Source organism: Heteronotia binoei, chromosome 1, assembly GCF_032191835.1.
Source record: "Heteronotia binoei isolate CCM8104 ecotype False Entrance Well chromosome 1, APGP_CSIRO_Hbin_v1, whole genome shotgun sequence".
In the NCBI taxonomy this organism is placed as follows: domain Eukaryota; kingdom Metazoa; phylum Chordata; class Lepidosauria; order Squamata; family Gekkonidae; genus Heteronotia; species Heteronotia binoei.
This window is the reverse complement of record NC_083223.1, coordinates 272,449,543-272,477,071: the sequence shown is the minus strand read 5'-3', so window position 1 is coordinate 272,477,071 and position 27,529 is coordinate 272,449,543. Positions and strand designations below refer to the sequence as shown.

Here is a 27,529-nt window from a genome sequence, read left to right as displayed (position 1 = left end):
CCCTTCTCTGGACCCGTTCCAGCTTGTCTATATCCTTCTTAAAATGTGGTGCCCAGAATGTGGTGCACATAACAAGTGAAGGAACAAGGAACAAAATGCCATTTTGAAAATTAACTTTTCACCCTTTCTCACAATACAAGAACGCCTGGGCACTCCATGAAATTGATGAACAGTTGGTTTAGGAAGTTCTTCTTTCCTCAACGAGTAATTAACATGTGGAATTCATAGCCACTTAAAGTGGTGGTGGCTACAAGCAGAGAAAGCTTCAAGAGGGGATTGGATAAGCATATGGAGCAGAGGACCATCAGTAGCTATTAGCCACAGCTACAGAGGGAAACACTCTGCCTGGGGCAGTGATGCTCTGTGTTCTTGGTACTTGGGGGAGGACAAGAGTGGGAGAGCTTCGGGAGCTCTGGCTCAACGGCAGAGCTCCTGGTGGCACCTGGATTTTGGCCACTGCATGGCACAGAGTGTTGGACTGGGTAGGCCACTGGCCTAATCCAACAAGGCTTCATTTGTGTTTTTATATGGAGCAGAGGTCCATCAGTGGCTATGAATCACAAGAGATAGATGGAACATTCTAGGATTGCCAGGTCCGTGTTGGAAAAAACCTGGAGAGTTGGTGGCAGATCCTGGAGAGTGCAGGGCTTGTGGAAGGGAAAGACCACAGCAGGGTACAATGCCTTAGAGCCCACCCTTCAAAGCAACCATTTTCTCCCAGGAAGCTGATCTCTGCCAGTTGGAGATCAGTTGTAAAAGTGAGAGAACTCCAGGCCCCACCTGGAAGCTGGCAACCTAGAACATTCTGTCTGGAGCAGTGATGCTCTGCATTCTTGGTGCTGGAGGGAGCAATAGGGGGAGGGTTTCTAGTGTCCTGGCCCCACTGATGGACATCCTGATGGCACTTGGGTTTTTTGGCCACTATGTGACACAGAGTGTTGGAGTGGATGGGCCCCTGGCCTGATCCAACATGGCTCCTCTTATATTCTTATGTGACACAGAGTGTTGGACTGGATGGGCCCCTGGCCTGATCCAACATGGCTCCTCTTATATTCTTATGTGACACAGAGTGTTGGACTGGATGGGCCATTGGCCTGATCCAACATGGCTCCTCTTATATTCTTATGTGACACAGAGTGTTGGACTGGATGGGCCCCTGGCCTGATCCAACATGGCTTCTCTTATGTTCTTATGTGACACAGAGTGTTGGACTAGATGGGCCATTGGCCTGATCCAACATGGCTCCTCTTATGTTCTTATGTGACACAGAGTGTTGGACTGAATGGGCCATTGGCCTGATCCAGCATGGCTTCTCTTATGTTCTTATGTAAAAATATGGAGCAGTGGTCCATCAGAGGCTATTAGCCACAGTGTATTGTTGGAACTCTCTGGCTGGGGCAGTGATGCTCTGTATTCTTGGTGCTTACGGGGCGCAACTGTGGGAGGGCTTCTGGAGTTCTGGTCCTGCTGGTGGACCCTGGATTTTGGCCAATGTGTGACAGAGAGTATTGGACCAGATGGGACATTGGCCTGATACAACATGGCTTCTCTTATTTTCCTAGGCGCTCATGCCTCTTCAGAAACTATTTCCAGAAGCAGTTTTTGTTCACCTCATTTAAAAAAAAATGATTTACATTATTTACTTCCTCACTGAGACTGAAGGCAGATTGCAGGGGGACCCCGATGGAACTTTGGCCCACACATGCCCGGAACCTTGCCACCAGATCTCCTGCAATCCCTATAGCTAGAGAGACCTCCCAGCAAATGTTTCCTTTGCTTACCAGCACCCAAAAGGACAGCAGGAAGAAATGAGGAGACTTCAGAGCGCACTGCCATTGTGCTGACACACTGTCACTTCCATCAAAACTTGGAAGGGTAATGGACACTCTAGGATTTTCCAAAACCTCTATGGTGACACTGGTATAGCATTGGCTCACCAGGCCCTATCCCCTTCTTTCTCCCAGGGTGTTTCCTATCCCCTTCTTTCTCCCTGTTTCACATAGGCTTCCCAATCCCCAGGTCCCAGCAGGGGATCCCCTGGTTTTACAGGCTTCTGCCCTCCCCCAGCCAGCTGGCTGGCGGGGAAGCCCCACCCCCACAGCCATTATGCACCTCCAAGAACGATTCCCATAAGGAATGATGAGGAATTGATCTGCAGGTATCAGAAGCTCTGGGGGGGAGGGCTATTTTTTTGAGGTTAGGGTTGCCAATCCCCAGGTGGGGGCAGGGGATCCCCCGGTTTGGAGGCCCTCCCCTTGCTTCAGGGTCGTCAGAAAGAAGGGAAATGGGGAGGAAATGTCTTCTGGGAACTCTATTATTCCCTATGGACGATTTATTCTCATACAAAATCATGGAGAATTGATCCGTGGGTATCTGGGGCTCTGGGGGAGGCTGTTTTTTGGGGGTAGAGACACCAAATTTTCAGTATAGCATCTAGTGCATCTCCCCAAAATACTCCCCAAGTATTTCAAAAGATTGGACCAGGGGGTTCAATTCTATGAGCCCAAAAGAAGGTGCCCCTATCCTTCATTATTTCCTATGGAAGGAAGGAATCTGAAAAGGTGTGCCGTCCCTTTAAATGTGATGGCCAGAAACTCCCTTTGGAGTTCAGTTATGCTTGTCACACCCTTGCTCCTGGCTCCACCCCCAAAGTCTCCTGGGCTCACCCCCAAAGTCCCCAGATATTTCTTGAATTCGACTTGGCAACCCTATTGAGGTAGAGGTGCCAAATTTTCAGTATAGCATCTAGTGCCTCTCCCAGAATACCTCCCAAGTTTCAAAAGGATTGGACCAGGGGGTTCAATTCTATGAGCCCCAAAATAAGGTGCCCCTATCCTTCATTATTTTCTATGGAAGGAAGGCATTTAAAAAGGTGTGCGGTCCCCTTTAAATGTGATGGCCAGAACTCCCTTGGAGTTCAATTATGATTGTCACACCCTTGCTCCTGGCTCCACCCCCAATGTCTCCTGGCTCCACCCCCCCAAAGTCTCCTGATCCACCCCCAAAGCCCCCAGATATTTCTTGAATTGGACTTGGCAACCCTAGTTTCACATGCTTCTTCCAAGTTAGAGAAATGAATCCCTGCTGGGGCCATTTCAGCTTTAGGAAATGGTGTACATCCAAACGGCGGAGCTCCAATTGATTACTCACAAGTTTATTGAGTGCATGACAGAAGAAGAAGAAGATGATGATGATGGATTTATAGCCCACCCTATACTCTGAATCTCAGCGTCTCAGAGCGGTCACAATCTCCTTTACCTTCCCCCCCGCCCCACAAGAGACACTCTGTGAGGTGAGTGGGGCTGAGAGAGCTCTTATAGCAGCAGCCCTTTCAAGGACAACTCCTGCAAGAGCTATGGCTGACCCAAGGTCATTCCAGCAGCTGCAAGTGGAGGAGTGAGGAATCAAACCCAGTTTTCCCAGATAAGAGTCCGCGCACTTAACCACAACACCAAACTGGCTCTCAACTGATTACCCACAAGTTTATTTAGTGGCATGTAGTGGTTTAAGAGCAGCGGACTCCAATCTGGAGAACCGGTTTGATTTCCCACTCCTCCACACTGCACCCATTGAGTAACCTTTGGTCAGTCACAAGTTCTCTCAAGGGTCTCTCAGCCCCACCTACCTCGCAGGGTGCCTGTTTGGGCAGAGGAAGGGAAGGCAATTGTAAGCCACTATGAAACTCCTATGGATAGTGAAACGTCGAGTATAAAAGCTAACTCTTCTTCGTCATCATCAGAGTCCCATTGTGTTACCACAACATTCCTTTTTAAACACACCTTCCAGAGCCTCTACACTAAGTTCTCCAACAAAATAAGAAGTTCCCTAGCATAAGATAGCATTAATCATCTGCAATTAATGAATTCTTATTTACTGAGAAAGGTTATTAATTGACCTGAGGAACACTAACTAGAACGTGGCACTACATAAGCTTATTGACAATTAGCCACCCTTTGGAGGTGTCTCATTTCCTTAGGGAGGGATCCACTGGGCTGTATAAAAGGTTCTTCTTCCAAAAGCTCTTCATTCATACTCTGAAACGAACATTGCTCTTTCCATTGAGAAACAAGGTAAGTTGAATCTCACTAATCTTTATTGGTAGCGGGAGGGATTACTTCCACAGAATTTAGATGTTCTGGAGAAGATCATACAATTTCCACACGTGTTGAGAAGGACATTTTATTTATTTATTTATTTATTACTTTGCATTTATATCCCGCCCTCTCTGCAAGCGGACTCAGGGCGGCTCCTGCTTCTGTTCTAATTGTCTTCTTTCCATTTGGTTCTAACACTCTCATATATATGAGAGTCCATCAGAGTCAGTATTGTCTACTCAGACTGGCAGTGCTCTCCAGGGTCTCCAGCTGAGGTGTTTCACGCCTATTTGCCTGGACCCTTTTTAGTTGGAGATGTCGGGGATTGAACCTGGGACCTTCTGCTTACCAAGCAGATGCTCTATCACTGAGCTGCTGTCCCTCCCCTAAAAGAAGCTGCCTTATACTGAATCAGACCCTCAGTCGATCGAAGTCATTATTGTCTACTCAGACTGGCAGCAGCTCTCCAGGGTCTCAAGCTGATGTTTTTCACGTCTACTTGCCTGAACCCTTTTTAGTTCGAGATGCCGGAGATTGAACCTGGGACCTTCTGATTACCAAGCAGATGCTCTACCACTGAGCCACTGTCCCTCCCCTAAAAGAAGCTGCCTTATACTGAATCAGACCCTTGGTCCATCAAAGTCAGTATTGTCTATTCAGACTGGCAGCAGCTCTGCAGGGTCACAAGCTGAGGTTTTTCACACCTACTTGCCTGGACCCTTTTTAGTTGGAGAGTCCAGTGATTGAACCTGGGACCTTCTTCTTACCAAGCAGATGGTCAAACACTGAGCCACTGTCCCACTTCCAGAACAATCTGGCTGTAAGAACAGATGAATGCATCGGGATCTGAAAGACTGGTGTATTGGACATTGTATTGAAAGTCACAAGATCAGCTGTAGACTTTGTGTGGTCAGAATTCTAGGTGCAGAGAAGGAAGGATAGTTCTTGGAGAAAAAGATGGGAGATGGAAAAAAAATTGTCATCTGTGGGTCAGTGAAAATACTGTGAGAGATATGTCTTTGTGGCTGCTTAATGTTGAAACAGAGAAGGATGTAGCATCAGGAAAGGAAAGATACAAAGGAGACAGGATATTTTGGGTGGACATATAAAGCCACTATAATGTGGTCCATTTGATAAGAACATAAGAGAATCCATGTTGGATCAGGCCAACGGCCCATCCAGTCCAACACTCTGTGTCACAGAAGAATGTAAGAGAAGCCATGTTGGATCAGGCCAATGGCCCATCCAGTCCAACACTCTGTGTCACAGAAGAACGTAAGAGAAGCCATGTTGGATCAGGCCAATGGCTCATCCAGTCCAACACTCTGTGTCACAGAAGAACGTAAGAGAAGCCATGTTGGATCAGGCCAATGGCCCATCCAGTCCAACACTCTGTGTCACAGAAGAACGTAAGAGAAGCCATGTTGGATCAGGCCAGTGGCCCATCCAGTCCAACACTCTGTGTCACATAAGAACGTAAGAGAAGCCATGTTGGATCAGGACAATGGCCCATCCAGTCCAACACTCTGTCACACAGTGACCAAAAAAACCCAAGTGCCATCAGGAGGTCCACCAGCGGGGCTAGAAGCCCTCCCACTGTGCCCCATCCCCCAGCACCAATCCACTTGGCTCAGGTCTAGATTGACAGGAAGACATGGCTGGTGTGCTGCATTCAGTGCAGTGGCTCACAGAATGTCATCTAAATTGTATGCTGACCAGCTGGGGTTCCTTCACTGACAGCATCTTTCTCTACTTTCCAGTTTGGCCTTCCATCCATCAAGATGAGCTGTTGCAGATGTTGCGGTGGTCGGGGCTGTAGCTGCTGCTGTTGCCGAAGACCCAGACAGAGAGTGATCTACTACGTTGGGAGACCCGTCGTCCCCTGCTATGGTGGTTATGGGTACACCTACGTCCCCTCCTACACTCCAGTGAGAAGCTGCTGTTGCTGCTGTGGCCCACAGTATGGCAACAAAGTGAAGAAATGCTAAGGAAGTTCTCAAGAAGAAGAAGCTCATCTTGCTGAAATAAGAGCTTGCACTTGTCCTGGCTCCTCCACAAATCTGCACCTCTTTTCTCCTTTCCCTTAAATTTCTTCTAGGAATCACTTCTTAAGAAGTTCTAAGAGCTGAAGGAGAATGGTTCTCCTTTCTTTGTTGATGTCAGGTTCAATTTCTTATCCTACTCTTCCTCAGTGAATCTTTTCCTGGGACGTTCCTGAGCTACACACTTAAAGTGGTTTCATCATAATATATCTCCTTCAGAAAACGTCGCTTACAAGATGGAGTGCCAATTGCCAATTCTCAGCACCTTCATCAAACTGCATTTCCCAGGATGCCTCAGAAGAAATCATGGGGCAGGGGACTTGTTTATGCTGTAGAAAGTCCCTGCATTTTAAGCATTAAAAAAGTTCCGAAATTACAAATGTTTCCATTGTGTAATATTCTTTTCCCCTTCTTCTCTGGGAGAACCCGGTTTGCTTCCCCACTCTTCCATTTGCAGCTGCTGAAATGGCCTTGGGTCAGCCGCAGCTCTCACAGGAATTGTCCTTGAAAGGGCAGCTTCTGAGAGAGCTCTCTTAGCCCCATCTACCTCACAGGGTGTCTGTTGTGGGGGAGGAAGGGAAAGGAGATTGTGAGCCGCTCTGAGACTCTTCGCAGTGGAGGGCGGGATATAAATCCAATATCTTCATCTACCTCACAGGGTGTCTGTTGTGGGGGAGGAAAATAAAGGAGATTGTGAGCCGTTCTGAGATTTGGAGTGGAGGGCGTGATATAAATCCAAAATCATCATCATCCTCTTCTTCTTCTTCCATTCCTCAGTGTGGACAACCTTGTCCAAGTACCAAAGGCATGCCTGTGTTATTAAAAAATAGTTCCACTTTAGCTCACAGGGTAGAAAGGCCTTAACTCCATCCTAGCTTTTCACTATCTGCATACAAGGTAATGTTGAGAAAAGCTCTATTCCACACTGGTCAACGCTAGCATTTAAAAAAGGAAATCCCAGTTCAAAGATCTCCCCTTTGAAATGCCAATGTAGTAATAGGAAAAGGAAGTCCCCTGTGCAAGCACCTGTCATTTCCGACTCTGGGTGACGTTGCTTTAGGCTTCCCAAATCCCCCGCCTTGCCTGGGGCCCCCCGATTTTGAGTCTTCTCCCCCCGCTAGCCAAAAATCTGGAAATCGGGAGGGAATGGCGGCCCTTCCCACCCAGCCCCGATCTCAGCAGCTTCTCCTTGCCCTGCCCTTCCCACCCAGCCCCGATCTCAGCAGCCTTTCTTCAGTTTTCCCAGGCTGCTTCCCGCCCCAATCAGCTGGCTGGCGGGGGGGGGGGAGAGAGAGAGCCCTGCCCGCAAAGGAGCATGTGCCTTTGCACCTCCAGAGGCTTGACTTCAATATAGGATGGTGTGTCTGTGAAGAAGCTGGCAGCAAATGGTGAGTAGAGAGGCTGATCCGCTGCTTCAGACTGCCCAGAAAGGTGGGGGGGGGGGCGGCGGAGAGAGGAAAACATCTTCATTATTCCCTATGTGATAGATTCTCATAGGGTATGATGGGAATTGTTCTGGAGGTTTCGGGGGCTCTGGGGGAGCTGTTTTTTGAGGTAAAGGCACCAAATTTTCCATATAGTATCTAGTGCCCCTCCCAAGTACCCCCGAAGTTTCAAAACGATTGATCAGGGGGTCCAATTCTATGAGCCCCTTCCTATGGAAGGAAGACATTTAAAAAGGTGTGCTGTCCCTTTAAATGTGATGGCCAGAACTCTCTTGGAGTTCAATTATGCTTGTCACACCCTTGTTCCTGGCTCCGCCCCCAGTGTCTCCTGGTTCCACCCCCAAAGTCCCCAGATATTTCTTGAATTAAACTTGGCAACCCTACGTTTCTTTCACAACGTTTTCACAGCAGACTTTTTACGGGGTGGTTTGCCATTGCCTTCTCCAGTCATCTACACTTCCTCCCAGCAAGCTGGCTACTCATTTTACCGACCTCAGAAGGATGGAAGGTTGAGTAAACCTCGAGCCGGCTACCTGAAAACCCAGCTTCCGCCGGGGATCGAACTCAGGTCTTGAGCAGAGCTTAGGACTGCAGTACTGCCGCTTTAACACTCTGCGCCACGGGGCTCTCACTGATATAATAATAACTGACCTACAAATAAGGGCACGTAGAAGCAAGTGGAAAACAGCCATTTCATGAGCCAGTCTAAAATGGTCAAAAGAACTGCTCAGCCCTTAAGCAACCAACTCATCATACTTTTCCAAATGACAAGGTAGGCAGGCAAGGCAATTGCCGTGTTCCAAGCTGGGCACACCTTCTAAATTGTCCAGATTAGTCGGGAGCTGAGATTCTTCCACCTTGTCTAGTCCGCAACTGACAGTGTCTTCCTTCTTAAGAAGCAGATGATGGGCAAAGGCAATCCCCACATCACTGGTGAGAGGAACTGGTCTTCTTTCTAGAAATTTCCATGGGGTGAGCTTTATGTTGGAAGGCCTGCAGCCACACTTCTCTTCCCCTGCCCTCAGTTCATTTTAAAGGAAGAGGAAGAAGAAGAAGAAGAAAAAGAAGATATTCCCGCCCTCCACACTGAAGAGTCTCAGAGTGGCTCACAATCTCCTTTACCTTCCTCCCCCACAACAGACACCCTGTAAGGTAGATGAGGATATTGGATTTATATCCCACCCTCCACTCAGAAGAGTCTCAGAGCGGCTCACAATCTCCTTTTCTTCCTCCCCCACAACAGACACCCTATGAGGTGGGTGGGGCTGGAGAGGGTTCTCACAGCAGCTGCCCTTGGGACAACCTCTGCCAGAGCTATGGCTGACCCAAGGCCATGCTAGCGAGTGCAAGTGGAGGAGTGGGGAATCAAACACAGTTCTCCCAGATAAGAGTCTACACACTTAACCACTACAACAAACTGGCTCTCCATAATAAAGAATTGGCTTTATACTCCAGTCTTCACTACCCAAAAGGAGTCTCAGAGCAGTTTTCAATTTCCTTTCCCTTCCCCTCCCCACAACAGACACCCTGCAGGTGGGGCTGAAAGAGCTCTCTGAGAACTGCTCATGAGATAACAGCTCTGAAAGACCTTATGACTCACTCAAGGTCACTCAACTGGCTGTGTGTAAGAGTGGGGAATCAAACTTGGTTCTCCCCGATTAGAGTCCACACACTCAGTCGCTGCTCCAAAAGACAGAAAAGATATTTTGAGCAGAAGAGTTAAGAAGTGACTTCCCATGCTGCCGTTTTCATCTCGTGATCATGGGTAGTCTTAGTCAAGGGGCAACTGGGAAAGCCATCCTGGGCTTTATACTGTGTGTGTGTGTGTGTGTGTGTGTGTAAACAGCCATGGCCCCACCCGCCCCCCTGACAGAAAGGGGAAAAGGATAAAAAGAGCAGGACCTCACTGCCATCGCTGCCCTTACCTGCCCTATCTATAGCTGAGGTCTAGGGTTGCCAAGTCCAATTCAAGAAATATCTGGGGACTTTGGGGGTGGAGCCAGGAGACTTTGAGGGTGGAGCCAGGAGACATTTAGGTGGAGCCAGGAACAAGGCTGTGACAAGCACCTTCTTTGGGGGCTCATAGAATTGGACCCCCTGGTCCAATCGTTTTGAAACTTGGGGGTAATTTGGTGCCACTAACTCAAAAAACAGCTCCCCCAGAGCCCCCGAAACCTCCAGATCAATTCCCCATTATACCCTATGAGAATCAATCTCCACATAGGGAATAATGAAGTGCCCAGCAGACATTTCCTCCCCCCCCCCGCGCCGGTTTCTAGTGACTCTGAAGCGAGGGATTGGCCTCTCTACTCACGAGTTGCTGCCACCTTCTTCCAAGTAACACAGACACACCATCCCAAGAGGAAGCTTTTCAATCAGAGACTGGAGCCTCCGGAGGTGGAAAGTCACATGGTGGCTGTGGGGGCGGGGCTTCCCCCCATTGGCCAGCTGACTGGGGGCGGGAAGGAGCCTGGGAAAGCGGAAGAACCCCCGCTGGGACCTGGGGATTGGCAAGTCTAGGGCTGTGGGGGCGGGGCTTCTCCCTGCCGGCCAGCTGACTGGGAGCGAGAAGGAGCCTGGGAAAACGGAAGAATCCCCCCCGAGGCCTGGGGATTGGCAAGCCTACTGAGGTCACTGAGGCTTGAGGTCTTACATAGGTCAGGTCCCCTGAAGAAAGTGGCGGCTTCAGAGAGTGGACTCTATCACACCACATCTCTGCTGAGCTCCTGCCACTCCCAAAGACCCCACCTCACTTCACCAGGAATCAGGGTTGCCAGGTCCTTGCACCGGTGGGGGGGGGGGGTGAGAGGGAGCTTTCCGGGAGTAGGGGGCAGAGCAACATCACTGTGCAATATGTCCCCAACATGATGTCACATGGAAATGACATCCTCACACTGCATGGAGACACACTGGTTTTTGGGCAAAATCAATGAGGACGACGAAGATGGTGAGGGGTCTGGAGACCAAGTCCTACAAAGAAACGTTGAAGGAGCTGGACATGTTTAGCCTGGAGAGGAGGTGGCTGAGAGGTGATAGGATTGCCCTCTTCAAGTCCTTGAAGGGCTGTCATAAAGATGATGGTGTGGAATTGTTTTTCTGTTTCCCTAGAAGGTAGAACCAGAACCAGTGAAATTAAATCAGACTAATTTCCGGCTCAACATTTGGGGGGTAGAGGCACCAAATTTTCAGTATAGCATCTAGTGTCTCTCCCCAAAACACCCCCCAAGTTTCAAAAAGATTGGACCAGGGGATCCAATTCTATGAGTTCCAAAAGAAGGTGCCCCTATCTTTCATTATTTCCTATGGAAGGAAGGCATTGAAAAGGTGTGCCGTCCCTTTGAATGTGATGGCCAGAACTCCCTTTGGAGTTCAATTACGCTTGTCACAGCCTTGATCTTGGCTCCACCCCTAATGTCTCCTGGCTCCACCCCCAAAGTCCCCAGATATTTCTTGAATTGGACTTGGCAACCCTAGTCTCAGAGCGGTCTACAATCTCCTTTACCTTCCCCCACCCCCAGCAACAGACACCCTGTGAGAAGTGTTCCCTCTAAGCTGAGTTAGTGTAAGCTAGCTCACAATTTGTAAGCCTCTGGCCCACACATTCCTGTCTTAGCTCAGAAAAAATGGCCCCAGAGCACACTAATTGATGCAGTAGCTCACAACTTTTCATGCCAGAAGCTCACAAAGTAGAATTTTTGCTCACAAGACTCCATAGCTTAGAGGGAAATTTGCTCACAGGGTGTTTGTTGTGGGGAGGGGAAGGGAAAGGAGATTGTAAAATGCTCTGAGATTACTTTGGCTTGTGAAGGGTGGGGTACAAATCCAATCTCTCCTTCTTCTTTTGCCCAGAATCATTAATGCCGCACCTAGATGCCTGAAGCTGCTTTTCATTTTAAAAAACTGAGGAAAATAGACACACAACTGAGTCTGTTTTGCCCGGACAACGAAGTCAGCATAATGAGATGGACTGCGCAACTCCTTGAGATCAGGAACTTCAGGAATGAAGAGCAGACACCAGCTTCCCACACAAGATGCCAAGAGATACGGTGACATTAGGAATCTGTGTATCTTTCTTGGAAAAGCACATTTCATGTGCTAGCCTGATCATGACTGACTGGTAACAAAAGGAGAAGAATAACGTCCATAATTTTAGCATTTTATCCAGTTGAAGCATAAGCAAGGACTCCAGACGCCAAGAAGGGAAGAGAAGAAGTCGAGTGAAAGAGGGTCATCCATTTGTCCGTTCATTATATGTCAGATGATGTTTCATTGAAGTTACCTGTGCTTTCTGAATTTGTTATTTACTGCTCACTAACTATATGCTAATAAATAAATCCCTTTGCTACTAACCCAGGTACTCTGCATAGTAAAGGAAGGGGGGTGGGAATAGACGGGGATGGAAGTTGCCAAGGATCTAAAGGCCAGCACGGTCTTTGAAGTGCAAAGTGTTCAACCAACCATTCTGGCGCCTCCCGAACAGAGCAAGGACACAGCTAGGAGGGAAAGATAAGCGGGCGTGTGAAAGTGTTACTTGCAGAGACCAAGTGTAGTTTTATTGTGGGAAATAGTTTAAAGCCCAAATCCTTTGAAGTGTATTCATAAATGCTTAGGGTCCAAGCTATCTGTTATCAGTTCCAATGAATCTGTAGACGGAGTAACATTGTAGTTATCAATAAATGAAACTTAGTTTTAACAAAGACAAGTTTGATCATTTTGAAACTTCAATGAACCCTTTGCTGACACATTTGTTCATTCATTCATTTGTTTGTTCATTCGTTCGTTCATTCATTCAATGTAAGAATTTGTATCACACTCTTCGATAGCTCAAAGCATCTACCAAATTAAAGTCAATTCATTTACAATAACAATCCCACAGGTCATTAAACCAAGAAGTCTTCTGAGACAATAATATCATCAACAGTCATTGACAGCATCTGCAGATAACATCTCCATTCTAACTTCGACATTTCCTTCTGGAACAGCATCAGTTTGAAAGCTCTCGGGGGGAAATGAGGAAAGGGAGGGTGGGGAGCAGAAGCGTTCCAAGGAGGGGGAAAAAAATGCGATCTGACAAAGAAGAGCAGAATTAGGCATTTAGATGGATCGGCCAACAGAAGCATATGGACCTATCAAAGCTGTAGAGCAGTTGTATATCAGTGGGTGTTTTGAACAATAATGCAAAGTAAACCCAGCAGCCTGTGTTAGTGAGTGATTAGCAATGAGACTGAGAGTTCCAGCCTTCCTATTTCAGAAGGAGGAGGAGCTGGTTTTATACCCTGCCCTTCATTACCCAAAGGAATCTCAGAGCGACTTACGATCACCTTCCCTTCCTCACAGCAGCCATTCTGTGAGGAAAACGGGGCTGAGAGAAATGAGGGAGAACCATGACTGGCCAAAGGTCACCCAGCTGGCTGTATGCCGAAGGAATGGGGAATCAAACCCGGTTCTCCAGATTAGAGTCCACCACTCTTAACCACTACATCAAACTGTCTCTCTCTCTCTCTCTCTCTCTCTCTCTCTCTCTCTCTCTCTCTCTATATATATATATATATATATATATATATATATATATATATATATATATATATATATATATATATATATATATAAAGATATAATGTAAGAGATTCTGAATGACGCATTTCAAAGATAAATCCAATTGTGGAAGAACTTAGCCCTCTCTCCCAATCTGTCCTCTTTACTTATCTCTCATTCACGCCACAGTCGTGTAGATGTACGACTTGGCTTTTACGGTGAAGCTATTGTTATCTGAAGATAATTACTTACCACGGAATGATGACGCGCTTGGTTCTCTGGGACCTCTCGCCAGCTTTTGATTCAATCCGGGTTGCCGGCTTCCTATTGGTAGGAAGAAATAGCCCACCCTTGCTCTCATTGGCTGCTCAGCTGGTAAGAAGGAACTGAGGGGTGGGAGGAAATTCTGAGGGGGAGGATGCTTGGGCTCCAGAAACATCCCCAGCATAACAGCATTGTCCCAGCACGACCAGGAAGTGACGTCATTACTCCACTCTGAGGGTAACCAGGAAGTGATGTCATCACTCCATTCTGAGGGTAAGCTACATTGAACAAACCGGAGAAGGATTCTGAGTTGACCTACTTTGTCTTGCTCCCTGTGTATATAGACCAGCCCTTTATCCACTGTTGTGGAATCAACAGCTAAGATTTACTGGGATGACATTGTGCAAAATCAGATAAGGAGACTCAGATCCTACCTTCTGTGTCCCTCCTCCTTGATTCGATTCGCCCCTTTCATTAAAAGAGCACCGCCGCGCATGACTAAAGGCATCGTCTGCTAATAACAGTGTATCTCTCGCATTCAACAGGAGGAAACAACAGTAATAACAGCAGTACAACCGTCAACGTATCTAATAGCAAATTGGCTGGGCCCTGCGTGGGTGAGGAAATCCACAAAGCCAACTCCCTGGCAGCCGTGGAAACAGCCTTCTGTTGTGGAAAGGTGTTACCATTTATGAAAAAGATCAGTAGGATACAATACATTATAATTGGGGGCGGGGATTATAAAAGTGGGTGGGGTTTTTACATCTGTTTGGCCATTGGAGACCTAATCAGCTGAGCATATTTTTTTAAAAAAAACATTTTAGTAGTAGCTTTCACCACAGTGTTAGTTATTTTTTTTCTTTTGTGTTCTCCCAATGTGCTTTGTGTGTGTTTCTGGCTCCACCTCCCACGGCAGCCATTTTGTGACCACAACCACCTGTGGTATTTTGTCAACTCTGTTCTTTTTCTCCAGGTCAGGTTTTTTAGAACGTCCTAGTCAGGGGTGGAGTTCTAGCAGGAGCTCCTTTGCATATTAGGCCACACACCCCTGATGTAGCCAATCCTCCAAGAGCTTACAAGGCTCTTTTTTTTGTAAGCTCTTGGAGAATTGGCTACATCAGGGGGGGTGTGGCCTAATATGCAAAGGAGCTCCTGCTAGAACTCCACCTCTGGTCCTAGTCCACTCCAGGACTTGGTATGGGGAGCAACAGGAGAAAGGAAGTCATTGCTGTTATGACTGGGGACCCTGAAACCATGGCAACAACTTATTTCCACAAGAGAGGAGAATCAGGAACTGGGTTTCAGTGGAGAAACCCGCTCATTTGACCTACCTGCCAAAGGGGAAGATGAATGGGCATTATCAGGGCTTTTTCTGTAGCAGGGACTCCTTTGCATATTAGGCCACACATCCCTGATGTAGCCAATCCTCTAAGAGCTTATGGTAGGCCCTGTACTAAGAGCCCTGTAAGCTTTTGTAGGATTGGCTACATCAAGGGTATGTGGCCTAATATGAAGAAGATATTGAAGATATTGGATTTATATCCCGCCCTCCACTCTGAAGAGTCTCAGAGCGGCTCACAATCTCCTTTACCTTCCTCCCCCACAACAGACACCCTGTGAGGTGGGTGGGGCTGGAGAGGGCTCTCACAGCAGCTGCCCTTTCAAGGACAACCTCTGCCAGAGCTATGGCTGACCCAAGGCCATTCTAGCAGGTGCAAGTGGAGGAGTGGGGAATCAAACCCGGTTCTCCCGGATAAGAGTCCGCACACTTAACCACTACACCAAACTGGCTCTCCTATGCAAAGGAGCTCCTGCTACAAGCCTGATGGGGTGGGCGAAGGGAGACAAGGGATACGTGCCAAAGGACCTCCTGACAGAGCTTAGACTATCTGGCACAAAGATTGCGGAGAGGTTTTCACTCTGGATTGGGGAGAACTTTTCAGCAAAACAGGCAAAGTTTTAAAAGGTGAAATCTTCCTTCGTTCCGGGAGGCCAGGGTGTCAAACATGTGGCCTGGGGGCCGAATCAGGCCCCTGTAGGGCTCCTATCAGCCTGCTGAGCAAGTGGTTGTCATCTGCTTCTTTCTCCCTCTCTCTTGCTTCCTTCTGCATCACAGCTTGCTTTGCCAGGCTTGCTTCATCGCACAGGAGCTACAGAGCAAAGCCTCTATTTTCTCCATTGGCTGAGGCTCCTCCCTTGGGGAGGAAGGGGGGAGGAATAATGTCAAGTCCTTTGTTTATAGTAAGCGTTGTGTGCGGACTCTTATCTGGGAGAACCGGGTTTGATTCCCCACTCCTCCACTTGCACCTGCTGGAATGGCCTTGGGTCAGCCATAGCTCTGGCAGAAGTTGTCCTTCAAAGGGCAGCTGCTGTGAGAGCCCTCTCCAGCCCCACCCACCTCACAGGGTGTTTGTTGTGGGGGAGGAAGGTAAAGGAGATTGTGAGCCGCTCTGAGACTCTTCGGAGTGGAGGGCGGGATATAAATCCAATATCTTCTTTTTTTTCTTCTTTATAGCTTACGTCTGTGTTATGTCTCTGAAGAACGTAAGGTGATTGCAGTAAGAAGACAGGTAAAGTCTTCAAGGCCATTCTCCTATCCTCCCCTCTTCCACTCCCCTTTTCCCACAGCCATTTATCACCATATAGTTCTTAGCTATGTTATTGCAACCTGTAATTTTTGCTACTTTGAAATTCCCCCGCAGTAGAAGCTCCCAGTAACCCTCTATATATTAGGCTTCCCAACCCTCCCACCCTGGCGGGGGACCCCAGGATTCCCAGCCTCTTCCCCCGCTCCCCAAAAAAACGGAAGCGGGGGGAGGGGGAGGTACGGGAGGCTGTACCATTTCATGAGGATGGGTAGGCTATCGGAATCTTTCAGAATACAGTTTGAATCTTATAGGTTCATGTGACGAAGAGAAAAAAAAGAGACGCTCTTTGCCTTCCTTGCTGATGTCGCGCGACTTCCTCCCAGAGCACAGAGCTCCGTCCGCCCTGGGCTTCTGGGAAATCACTTCCCCTTCTGTTCAGATTGGTAGCATCTGAACCTTGTCACGTGCTCCTCCTTGACCAGCGTGTGGCGCGTGCACAAAGGGGATCATGCCTGGGCTGCTTAGGGCGGTGTGGCGGCATGGCTTTGGTCTTTGGCCTTTCAGGTTGGGATGTGGCGTTGGCGCCAACGTGCCCTCCTCAGCACCACTCCACTCCGCTCGGGCCTCAGTCTCCCGCGGCAGCAGCAGGTGAGTGTCCCTGGCTGGCCTGGTGGTAGTCACGCCGGTGGTGGGTGAAAGGGCAGGAGAGGCCTGGCTGGTCCTCTCAAGAACGAAGGTCACGTCATTCTTTTTTCACAGCGAGTAATGTAGGCTGCATGTTTTATTGTTGTTTATATTGTAAGCCACTGTTCACAAGGCAGCAAGGCTCTGAACAGCGTAAGTATTACACCTGCAGTTGGGGCTGCTCGCCACGCTCCTTGGCGCCGTTTCCCCCCCTCCCCCCTAGCTCCACCCCCAAAGTCTCCTGGCTCCACCCCCAAAGTCCCCAGATATTTCTGGAATTGGACTTGGCAACCCTACTATATATTCTGTGACATGCTTTGCCTGTTCAGTTTTCACACTGAACTGCCTGGAGTACCATGCTTTAAATAAACAACTTATTTGCTTTCAACGAAGAGTCTCCTTATTGAAAGACCTGGAACTTGACATAGATTCACAATCACACAGCAGAGCTACTGAGCCAAGCCTCCTTCTTCACCCAAATTGTGATTAGCATGTGGAATTCACTGCCACAGGAGGTGGCGGCGGCTACAAGCATAGCCAGCTTCAAGAGGGGGTTAGATAAAAATATGGAGCAGAGGTCCATCAGTGGCTATTAGCCACAGTGTATGTGTGTATGTGTGTGTGTGTGTGTGTGTGTATATATATATATATATATATATATATATATATATATATATATATATATATATATATATATATTGGCCACTGTATGACACAGAGTGTTGGACTGGATGGGCCATTGGCCTGATCCAACATGACTTCTCTTATGTTCTTATGTGACACAGAGTGTTGGACTGGATGGGCCACTGGCCTGATCCAACATGGCTTCTCTTATGTTCTTATGTGACACAGAGTGTTGGACTGGATGGGCCATTGGCCTGATCCAACATGGCTTCTCTTATGTTCTTATGTGACACAGAGTGTTGGACTGGATGGGCCATTGGCCTGATCCAACATGGCTTCTCTTCTGTTCTTATGTGACTCAGAGTGTTGGACTGGATGGGCCATTGGCCTGATCCAACATGGCTTCTCATGTTCTTACGTGACACAGAGTGTTGGACTGGATGGGCCATTGGCCTGATCCAACATGGCTTCTCTTATGTTCTTCTATTGGCTGAGGCTCCTCCCCCTCCTGGTCCCACAACTTCCTTTGCCCCATTCCCTGGATCCCATGGGAGGGAAAGTACCTCTATGACTAACAAGTGCTAATGTTTTAAGAGTGTTTTATTTTAAGCTTTGTTTTTTAAAAAATGTGTTTGTGTCTTTTATAAAGTTTCTAGCTCTGCTACCTGGCATTACATTTGACGACACACATGGCCCAGCCTGACAAGGTCTCAACTATGTCAGATCCGGCCCTCATAACAATTAGTTTGACACCTCTGATCTAAAATAACTGTCTCAAGGCTTCCTGAATTCTCATGGCAGAGATGTTTATGGTAATGTGATTACAGAGTTCTGGGGAGTTAGGAGGAAATCATCTGGACTACTGTAGATTTTAAGTCATAGAATCATAGAGTTGGAAGAGACCTCCAGGGTCATCTAGTTCAACCCCCTGCACAATGCAGGAAACTCACAAACACCTTCCCCTAAATTCACAGGATCTTCATTGCTGTCAGATGGCCATCTAGCCTCTGTTGAGAAACCTCCAAGGAAGGAGAACCCACCACCTCCCGAGGAGGAAGCCTGTTCCACTGAGGAACCGCTCTAACAGTCAGGAAGTTTTTCCTAATGTTGAGCCGGAATCTCTTTTGATTTAATTTCAACCCATTGAACATGTGAAGCTCCCTTATACTGAATCAGACCCTTGGTCCATCAAAGTCAGTATTGTCTCCTCAGACTGGCAGCGGCTCTTCTGGGTCTCAAGCTGAGGTTTCTCACGCCTAATTGCCTGGACCCTTTTTTAAAGATGCCAGGGATTGAACCTGGGACCTTCTGCTTCCCAAGCAGATGCTCTACCACTGAGCCACCGTCCCTCCCCTAATTGGTTCTGGTCCTACCTTCTGGGGCCCCAGAAAACAATGCCACGCCATCCTCTATATGACAGCCCTTCAAGTACTTGAAGATGGTGATCACATCACCTAAAAATAAAAATCAGTCACCACAAATAGATTTGATATGAGCTGATAGCAACGGCAACATCATCTTGCTCAATGAAATCAGGTCATGCTTTAAGCTATGAGAAAGGAAGCCAAGGAAGTGTGTGTCATGTGTATGAATTCATCCCTTACAAACAATATGCTCATAAGAACATAAGAGAAGCCATGCTGGATCAGGCTAATGGCCCTTCCAGTCCAACATTCTGTGTCACATAAGAACATAAGAGAAGCCATGTTGGATCAGGCCAATGGCCCTTCCAGTCCAACATTCTGTGTCACATAAGAACATAAGAGAAGTCATGGTGGATCAGGCCAATGGCCCTTCCAGTCCAACATTCTGTGTTACATAAGAACATAAGAGAAGCCATGTTGGATCAGGCCAGTGGCCCTTCCAGTCCAACATTCTGTGTCACATAAGAGAAGCCATGTTGGATCAGGCCAGTGGCCCATCTAGTCCAACATTCTGTGTCACATAAGAACATAAGAGAAGTCATGTTGGATCAGGCCAATGGCCCTTCCAGTCCAACATTCTGTGTTACATAAGAACATAAGAGAAGCCATGTTGGATCAGGCCAGTGGCCCATCCAGTCCAACACTCTGTGTCACATAAGAAAAGAAGAGAAGCCATGTTGGATCAGGCCAGTGGCCCATCCAGTCCAACACTCTGTGTCACATAAAAACATAAGAGAAGCCATGTTGGATCAGGCCAATGGCCCCTCCAATCCAACACTCTGTATCACACAGTGGCCAAAAAAAACAGGTGCCATCAGGAGGTCCATCAGTGGGGTAAGGACACTAGAAGCCCTCCAACTGTGCCCCCCCCCAAGCACCAAGAATACAGAGCATTACTGCCCCAGACAGAGTGTTCCAACAATACTCTGTGGCGAATAGCCACAGATGGACCTCTGCTCCCATATGGTTCTCCAATCCCTTCTTGAATCTGTCTATGCTTGCAGCTGCCACTACCTCCTGTGTCAGTGAATTCCATGTGTCCATCACTGCTACAGGAGGTAGTGGCGGCTGCAAACACAGACAGCTTCTAGAGGGGATTGGATAAACATATGGAGCAGAAATCCATTGGTTATTTCTTCCTGAGTAATGAACCTGAACTTCCAACGGGATGAAGTTGGTTTTCCAAATTAGCTGGGTATAGCATAGTGGATGAGAGAACAGCTTGTGATCCAGAAAAGAAGAAGAAGAAGATAGTGGATTTATATCCCGCCCTCCACTCCGAAGAGTCCCAGAGCGGCTCACAATCTCTTTTACCTTCCTCCCCCACGACAGACACCCTGTGAGGTAGATGAAGATATTAGATTTATATCCCGCCCTCCACTCCAAAGAGTCTCAGAGCGGCTCACAATCTCCTTTACCTTCCTCCCCCACAACAGATGCCCTGTGTGGTAGGTGGGGCTGGAGAGGGCTCTCCCAGCAGCTGCCCTTTCAAGGACAACCTCTGCCAGAGCTATGGCTGACCCAAGGCCATTCCAAGTAGGTGCAAGTGGAGGAGTGGGGAATCAAACCCGGTTCTCCCAGATAAGAGTTCGCACACTTAGCCACTACACCAAACTGGCTCTCTGGTTCGAAGGTCTCTGGTTCGAATCTTTTCCCACACATGAATTCACTTGTGGTCATTCGGGAAGTTGTTCTCTTTTGGCCTTATTTTCTCACCTAGGTTTAGGTTTATTAGATTTATATCCCGCCCTTCCCACCGAAGCAGGCTCAGGGCGTCTTACAACCTGGCCGGCATTACAGTGGAAGCTATATCAAATTAATATATATGAAACATTAGCAACACCCCAAAAAGGTGTCTGACTTGACTACTGCTAGGACTAATAGTTGGCTGATCGCTGTGAATAGGTCTATCCCCATGATTTGTCCTGAAGTGGCAGATGACAACAATCAAAAGAATGCTGACGTTTGTTCATGGCCGTAGATGTTTTCTCAGTGGGAGATAATTGTTAGATGTTCTTGAATCAGAGCTTCGGACTCTCCCAGCTCATGGGAGGGGAAGCGGTATGTGCTTGTGTGCATGAAGAAACAGCCACTTTTGGGGGGAGGGGAGAGAGAGAGAGAGGAGGAGGAGAAGGAGGAGGAGGAGAAGAAGAATTGCAGATTTATAACCCACCCTTCTCTCCAAATCAGAAATTCAGAGTGGCTTACAATCTCCTATACCTTCTCCCCCCACAACAGACACTCTGTGAGGCAAGTGGGGCTGAGAGAGCTCTTACAGCAGCTGCCCTTTCAAGGACAACTCCTGCAAGAGCTATGGCTGACCCAAGGTCATTCCAGAAGCTGCAAGTGGAGGAGAAGGGAATCAAACCTGGTTCTCCCAAATAAGACTCCATGCACTTAACCACTACACCAAACTGGAAAGAGGAGAGAGAGAGAGAAAGAGAGAAGATGATGATGATGATGGTGGTGGAGGTGGTGGTGGTGGAGGAGGAACTCATTTGCATATCAGGCCACACACCCCTGATATTACCCTTGTTTCACATAGGTCTTTGGGGGGGTAGAAAAAGCCCAGCATGAACTCATTTGCATATTAGGCCACACCCTCTGACATCACCATTGTTTCACACAGGGCTTTTTGTAGAAAAAGCCCAGCAGGAACTCATTTGCATATAAGGCCACACCCTTGACACCAGGCTAGCCAGAACTGTGTTCCTGCTCAAAAAAATCTCTGATGAGTTCGATCTTTCAGTCGGTCTTATTTTCTAATTGAGGATTGAAAGAAGTGTGTCATTACAGTCTATTGGCGCACAAGTGAGAATCCCACCATGAAAACGAGGATATTAACGTTATCCCCTCTGACATAAGGGGTCTAATCCTTTTACCATCAGTTCTTGGAAGGTTTTTTGAAAGACGAGATTATGAAAGGTTATTCTAGTTCAGTCATGTAGCAATTTTGAAAAAAAATAGGGACTAGGGAAAGGTTTAATGCTCAGAAATACAAATAACGTACCATCTGGCAGAAATAAAAATACCTGCAAGGGGGAAAAAAAACACAACCTTTCTCAAATTAAACTGAAATCTTTTAGTTCAGAGGTTTCAGTCGTTATACTCGTAAGGGGTAAAAGAAGAGAAAGGGGCAAGAAAAAAAACTGGGATGCAAAAATTCCCGAAGTTGTGTTGGTATGGTTCAAAACCATATCATTTGAAGTCGTTTCTTTGTTCGACAGCACCAGTACAACAGAAAAGATTTGCTTGCTTCGCAGACTTCAAGCATTTCAAGAATGCCGACCCGATATGCATGTTAGGTTTTAAGATTTGCAATTATTTATTATTAAAATTGTTAGCTGGGTAGGGAATCATGGTTTAGGAAACACTGCCATCTAGTGGGAGGTTAACGTCTAGCAAGGTTTAGCCTGGCAATAGAACAGAAAGGAGCAAGATCGGAGGTGGCCAAACTTTCTTATACCTTTTTCCGCACGCAGCTTACCTCGCGGTCATAATCCTGTTCCCTCCTCAGCGTCTGTCGGATTTTCCCCCATCTGCGCCGGAGTTACAGAAAGTGCCGTGGCTTTTGCGTAGCAAATGTAAACTGGGTTTTAGCGGTTTACATTTGAAGAAGAAGATATTGGATTTATATCCCGCCCTCCACTCTCAAGAGTCTCAAAGCGGCTCACAATCTCCTTTCCCTTCCTCCCCCACAACAGACACCCTGTGAGGTAGATGAAGATATTGGATTTATATCCCGCCATCCACTCCGAAGAGTCTCAGAGCAGCTCACAATCTCCTTCCCCTTCTTCCCCCACAACAGACACCCTGTGAGGTAAATGAAGATATTGGATTTATATTCCGCCCTCCACTCCCAAGAGTCCCAGAGCGGCTCACAATCTTCTTTCCCTTCCTCCCCCACAACAGACACCCTGTGAGGTGAGTGGGGCTGAGAGGGCTCTCACAGCAGCTGCCCTTTCAAGGACAACCTCTGCCAGAGCTATGGCTGACCCAAGGCCATGGCAGCAAGTGCAAGCGGAGGAGTGGGGAATCAAACCCGGTTCTCCCAGATAAGAGTCCGCACACTTAACGACGACACCAAACTGGCTCACAGTAGCAGTAGCAAAGAGTAGGAGTCCAGTAGCACCTGAAAGACAAGACTTGTGTCAAGGTATGAGCTTTTGGGAGTCACTGTTCACCTCTTCAGATGCAGCTAGAATGTGCACCCATCTGTCCTTGTATCTTAAGCAGCAGAGCAATTTCGGATCTCCCGTCTCTTACCGTGGAATTTCAAAGGGGGATTAGACAGTGGCCCTCAACTTTTTGGCCCCAGGGTTGCCAAGTCCAATTCAAGAAATATCTGGGGACTTTGTGGGTGGTGCCAGGAGACTTTGGGGTGGAGCCAGGAGACTTTGGGGTGGAGCCAGGAGACTTTGGGGGTGGAGCCAGGAGACATTGGGAGTGGAGCCAGGAGCAAGGCTGTGACAAGCATAATTGAACTCCAAGGGAGTTCTGGCCATCCCATTTAAAGGGACAGCACACCTCTTTAAATGCCTTCCTTCCATAGGAAATAATGAAGGATAGGGGCACCTTCTTTGGGGGCTCATAGAATTGGATCCCCTGGTCTATTCTTTTTGAAACTTGGGGGATATTTTGGGGAGAGGCACAGGATGCTATACCAAAAATGTGGTGCCTCTACCTCAAAAAACAGCCTCCCAAGAGCCCCAGATACCCACAGATCAATTCTCCATTATTTCCTATGGGGAAAAGTCTGCATCGGGAATAATGGTGTTCCCAGCAGACATTTCTCTCCCCTCCCCCTGCTTTCTGATGACCCTGAAGCGGTGGGGAGGGCCTCCAAATCGGGAATCTCCTGCTCCCTCATGGGGATTGGCAGCCTTACTTCCTTTCAAATTCAATAGAAGACGAAGATATTGGATTTATACCCCGCCCTACAAAACAATAAATTCCTTTCCAATTTTTAACACTGTCCTTAATTTAACTAAAGTCCAAAATTCACCCCTTCTCCTCTTCTTCTTCCAAGCTTCCAAACTTTCTCTTTCCCACCTTCTAATATTATTTTGTTTTCTTTAAAATAGTCCCAAAATGGTAGATAGCAATCCAGTACCTTTTTCTAAGGTTATCCAAATCAACACTGGTCTCGTAGAGCATCAGACGTTTAGCAGTCCCAAAGATTAGGATCTTGTCAAGCTTATGTCAAATGAATGACTCTGTAAGCTTCTGCAGATGATGAATATGCAACTCTTCTCCGGGGAACCCTCAAAGGAGCCCTCCCCCCCGGGACTCCCTTTTAGCCAAAGTAAATCACCTCAAAGTTTCCTGTGCATATCTTGGACTAATCTCTCACTGAGAAAAGTAGGCAGAAGGCAAAAAATTGCCCTTTACTACCCCGAACAGAAGTTGCAGTCCGCCCCCCTTAGAGAGGCAGGTCAGCTCAGCATTCTCCAAATCCCGGAAGTCCCGAACCTTTTTTGTTATTGTTCAGTCACACAGTCCGACTCTTTGTAACCCCATGGATCTTGTCACGGCAGGCCCTTCTGTCTTCCACCATCCTCTGAAGTCTGCCCAAATTCATGTTAGTTACATCAATAATGCCGTCCAGCCATCTCATCTTTTGCCGTCCCCTTCTCCTTTTGCCTTCTGTCTTTCCCAGCATCAGGATCTTCTCCAGTGAGTGCTCCCTTCTCATTGGGTGGCCGAAGTATTTGACCTTCAGCTTCAGCATCTTGAGCCATAGGGGTTTGCAAAAAACAGTATTTTGGGGGTTTAGGTGTACTGATTCTGAAAAATATTGATATTTCCTAGTATTTCCAAACCCCAATATAGGTATGATATTGAGATTCGGGAAATAATCTAGATTGCCAAATTCATTCAGCTCCATTATACCCTATGGAAAGGAAAGGTGCCCTGTGCAAGCACCAGTCATTTCCGATTCTGGGGTGACGTTGCTTTCACATCGTTTTCACGGCAGACTTTTTATGCGGTAGTTTGCCATTGCCTTCCCCAGTCTTTTACACTTTCCCCCCAGCAAGCTGGGTACTCATTTGACCGACCTCGGAAGGATGGAAGGCTGAGTCAACCTTGGGCTGGCTACCTGAATCCAGCTTCCGCCGGAATCGATCTCATGTCGTGAGCAGAGAGTTCAGACCACAGTACTGCTGCTTTACCACTCTGCACCACGGGGCCATAGGGACCATCCAAATAAGGTATAATGGAGAAGGGGGTGGGTGAACTCACCCTACTTCCGAGATTCCTTTCGGGCGGCACTGTTTGGAAAACCATTTAAAGGGAAAGTTCTCTTTAAATGGCTTTTGCAAGCCAAGCCAGGCGTGAGTGAGCTCAAAGCAGCAGGACTTCCCTATAGCAGGGGCGGCCAACGGTAGCTCTCCAGATGTTGTGGGGTTTTTTGCCTACAACTCCCATCAGCCCCAGTCAGCATGGCCAATGGCTGGGGCTGACTTAGTTTATTTTAGTTTAGTTTAGTTACGATTTATATCCCGCCCTTCCCACCGAAGTGGCTCAGGGCGGCTCACAGCACATAAAATCTAACAGAAAAGTATTAAATTTAAACATTTTACACAGTTAAAACATTTTAAAAAAAAAAAAAACCATAACAGCAGTCTATGAAAACTACACTCAGTTTCCAATGCCGGTTAGTTATAAGCCAGCCGGAAGAGGGCTGTCTTACAGGCCCTGCGGAACTGGGCAAGGTCCCGCAGGGCCCTCACCTCTTCCGGCAGCTGGTTCCGCCAGGAAGGGGCCATTACAGAGAAAGCCCTGTCCCTGGTAGATTGCAGGCGGCCTTCCTTTGTAGGCAAAAAACATCTGGAGAGCTACCGTTGGCCACCCCTGAAATAGGGAGTTCCTGCCTGGCTCATTGGAGCCATAAGAACGGAGCTTGGAGACTTGGGGACAATGGGCAGCGGACTCCAAATCCCGGCTGCCCTGCACCAATCACGGGCCCCTTCCATTCCTTGAGCAGCTTTATGGCTCCGCAGTAAGTAGGGGCGGTGATGAGGCACCGTCAAAAGAATGATGGAGTCTTCATAATCCAGCTTGTGATCTTCCTACTCGCCTCACCTCACTTATTAAAAGATCAGCTTCATCCTACGAATGATTGAGGGTATGACTGACGAATAATAGCATAACCCTTCAAAGAAAAAACTTAAAGGGCAATATAAATACCATTTTTAAAACAAGACCTGAATGGCTGAGATTAGTACCTTGCTCCTTACTATTTGCATAGCCAAAGAGCCATGCATGAAAAACATTAATCCTCTTCATCCTTGGTTCAACATCTGGAGCAGAGATTCATCAGTGGCTATGAGCCAGAAGGCATAGATGGAACTCTTTGTCTGGGGCAGTGATGCTCTGCATTCTTGGTACTTGGGAGGGGCAACAGTGGGAGGGCTTCTAGTGTCCTGACCCCATCGATGGACCTCCTGATGGCACCTGGCTTTTTTGGTCACTGTGTGACACAGAGTGTTGGACTGGATGGGCCATTGGCCTGATCCAACATGGCTTCTCTTATGTTCTTATGTGACACAGAGTGTTGGACTGGATGGGGCATTGGCCTGATCCAACATGGCTTCTCTTCTGTTCTTATGTGACACGGAGTGTTGGACTGGATGGGGCATTGGCCTGATCCAACATGGCTTCTCTTCTGTTCTTATGTGACACAGAGTGTTGGACTGGATGGGCCATTGGCCTGATCCAACATGGCTTCTCTTATGTTCTTATGTGACACAGAGTGTTGGACTGGAGGGGCCACTGGCCTGATCCAACATGGCTTCTCTTATGTTCTTATGTGACACAGAGTGTTGGACTGGATGGGGCATTGGCCTGATCCAACATGGCTTCTCTTATGTTCTTATGTGACACAGAGTGTTGGACTGGAGGGGCCACTGGCCTGATCCAACATGGCTCTCTTATGTTCTTATGTGACACAGAGTGTTGGACTGGAGGGGCCACTGGCCTGATCCAACATGGCTTCTCTTATGTTCTTATGTGACACAGAGTGTTGGACTGGATGGGCCACTGGCCTGATCCAACATGGCTTCTCTTATGTTCTTATGTGACACAGAGTGTTGGACTGGAGGGGCCACTGGCCTGATCCAACATGGCTTCTCTTATGTTCTTATGTGACACAGAGTGTTGGACTGGAGGGGCCATTGGCCTGATCCAACATGGCTTCTCTTATGTTCTTATGTGACACAGAGTGTTGGACTGGATGGGGCATTGGCCTGATCCAACATGGCTTCACTTATGTTCCTTAAAAGGTAATTTGCCTTCACATAGATGGCACCTGGATTTTGGCCACTGTGTGACACAGAGTGTTTGGAACTGGATGGGCCATTGGCTTGATTCAACATGGCTTCTGGTACATTCGCATGGCCTAAGCTTGCCTGATCTTGTCAGATCTTGGAAGCTAAGCAGGGTCGGCTCTGGCTACTATTTGGATTAGAGACCGTGAAGGAAATCCAGTGTTACTGCACAGAGGCAGGAAATGGCAAACTACCGCTGCAAGTCTCTTTCCTTGAAGACCCTACTGCGTCACCATAAGTAGGCTGTGACACGACTGCACTTTGCACATGCACAAATGCAATAAACCAAACAAAGCCGGCTCGCCCACTAGACAAATTAGGCATTTGCCTAGGGCAACGGTAGTGGGGGGTGCTGAATTGGGCTATTCCCCCCTTCCCAGCACCCAAGACAAATGCCTAACACCTGCCGTTGCTGGATCGCTGACTGGTGGCGGCAATTAGGTGGTGGTGGTGGACAGGCCACCTCCCCAAGCGTGCGCTCAGAGGAGTGACGCCAGCC

At 47.8% G+C, this 27,529-nt stretch overlaps 1 long non-coding RNA gene across 1 annotated transcript; it reads left to right on the top strand.

The window, feature by feature from the left end:
* Positions 1-4,033: 4,033 nt before the first annotated feature.
* Positions 4,034-6,516, top strand: LOC132588536 (uncharacterized). Its single transcript, XR_009556509.1, has 2 exons — positions 4,034-4,070; positions 5,855-6,516. It is a non-coding gene; the product is annotated as an uncharacterized LOC132588536 (long non-coding RNA).
* The last annotated feature ends 21,013 nt before the right edge of the window (positions 6,517-27,529 follow it).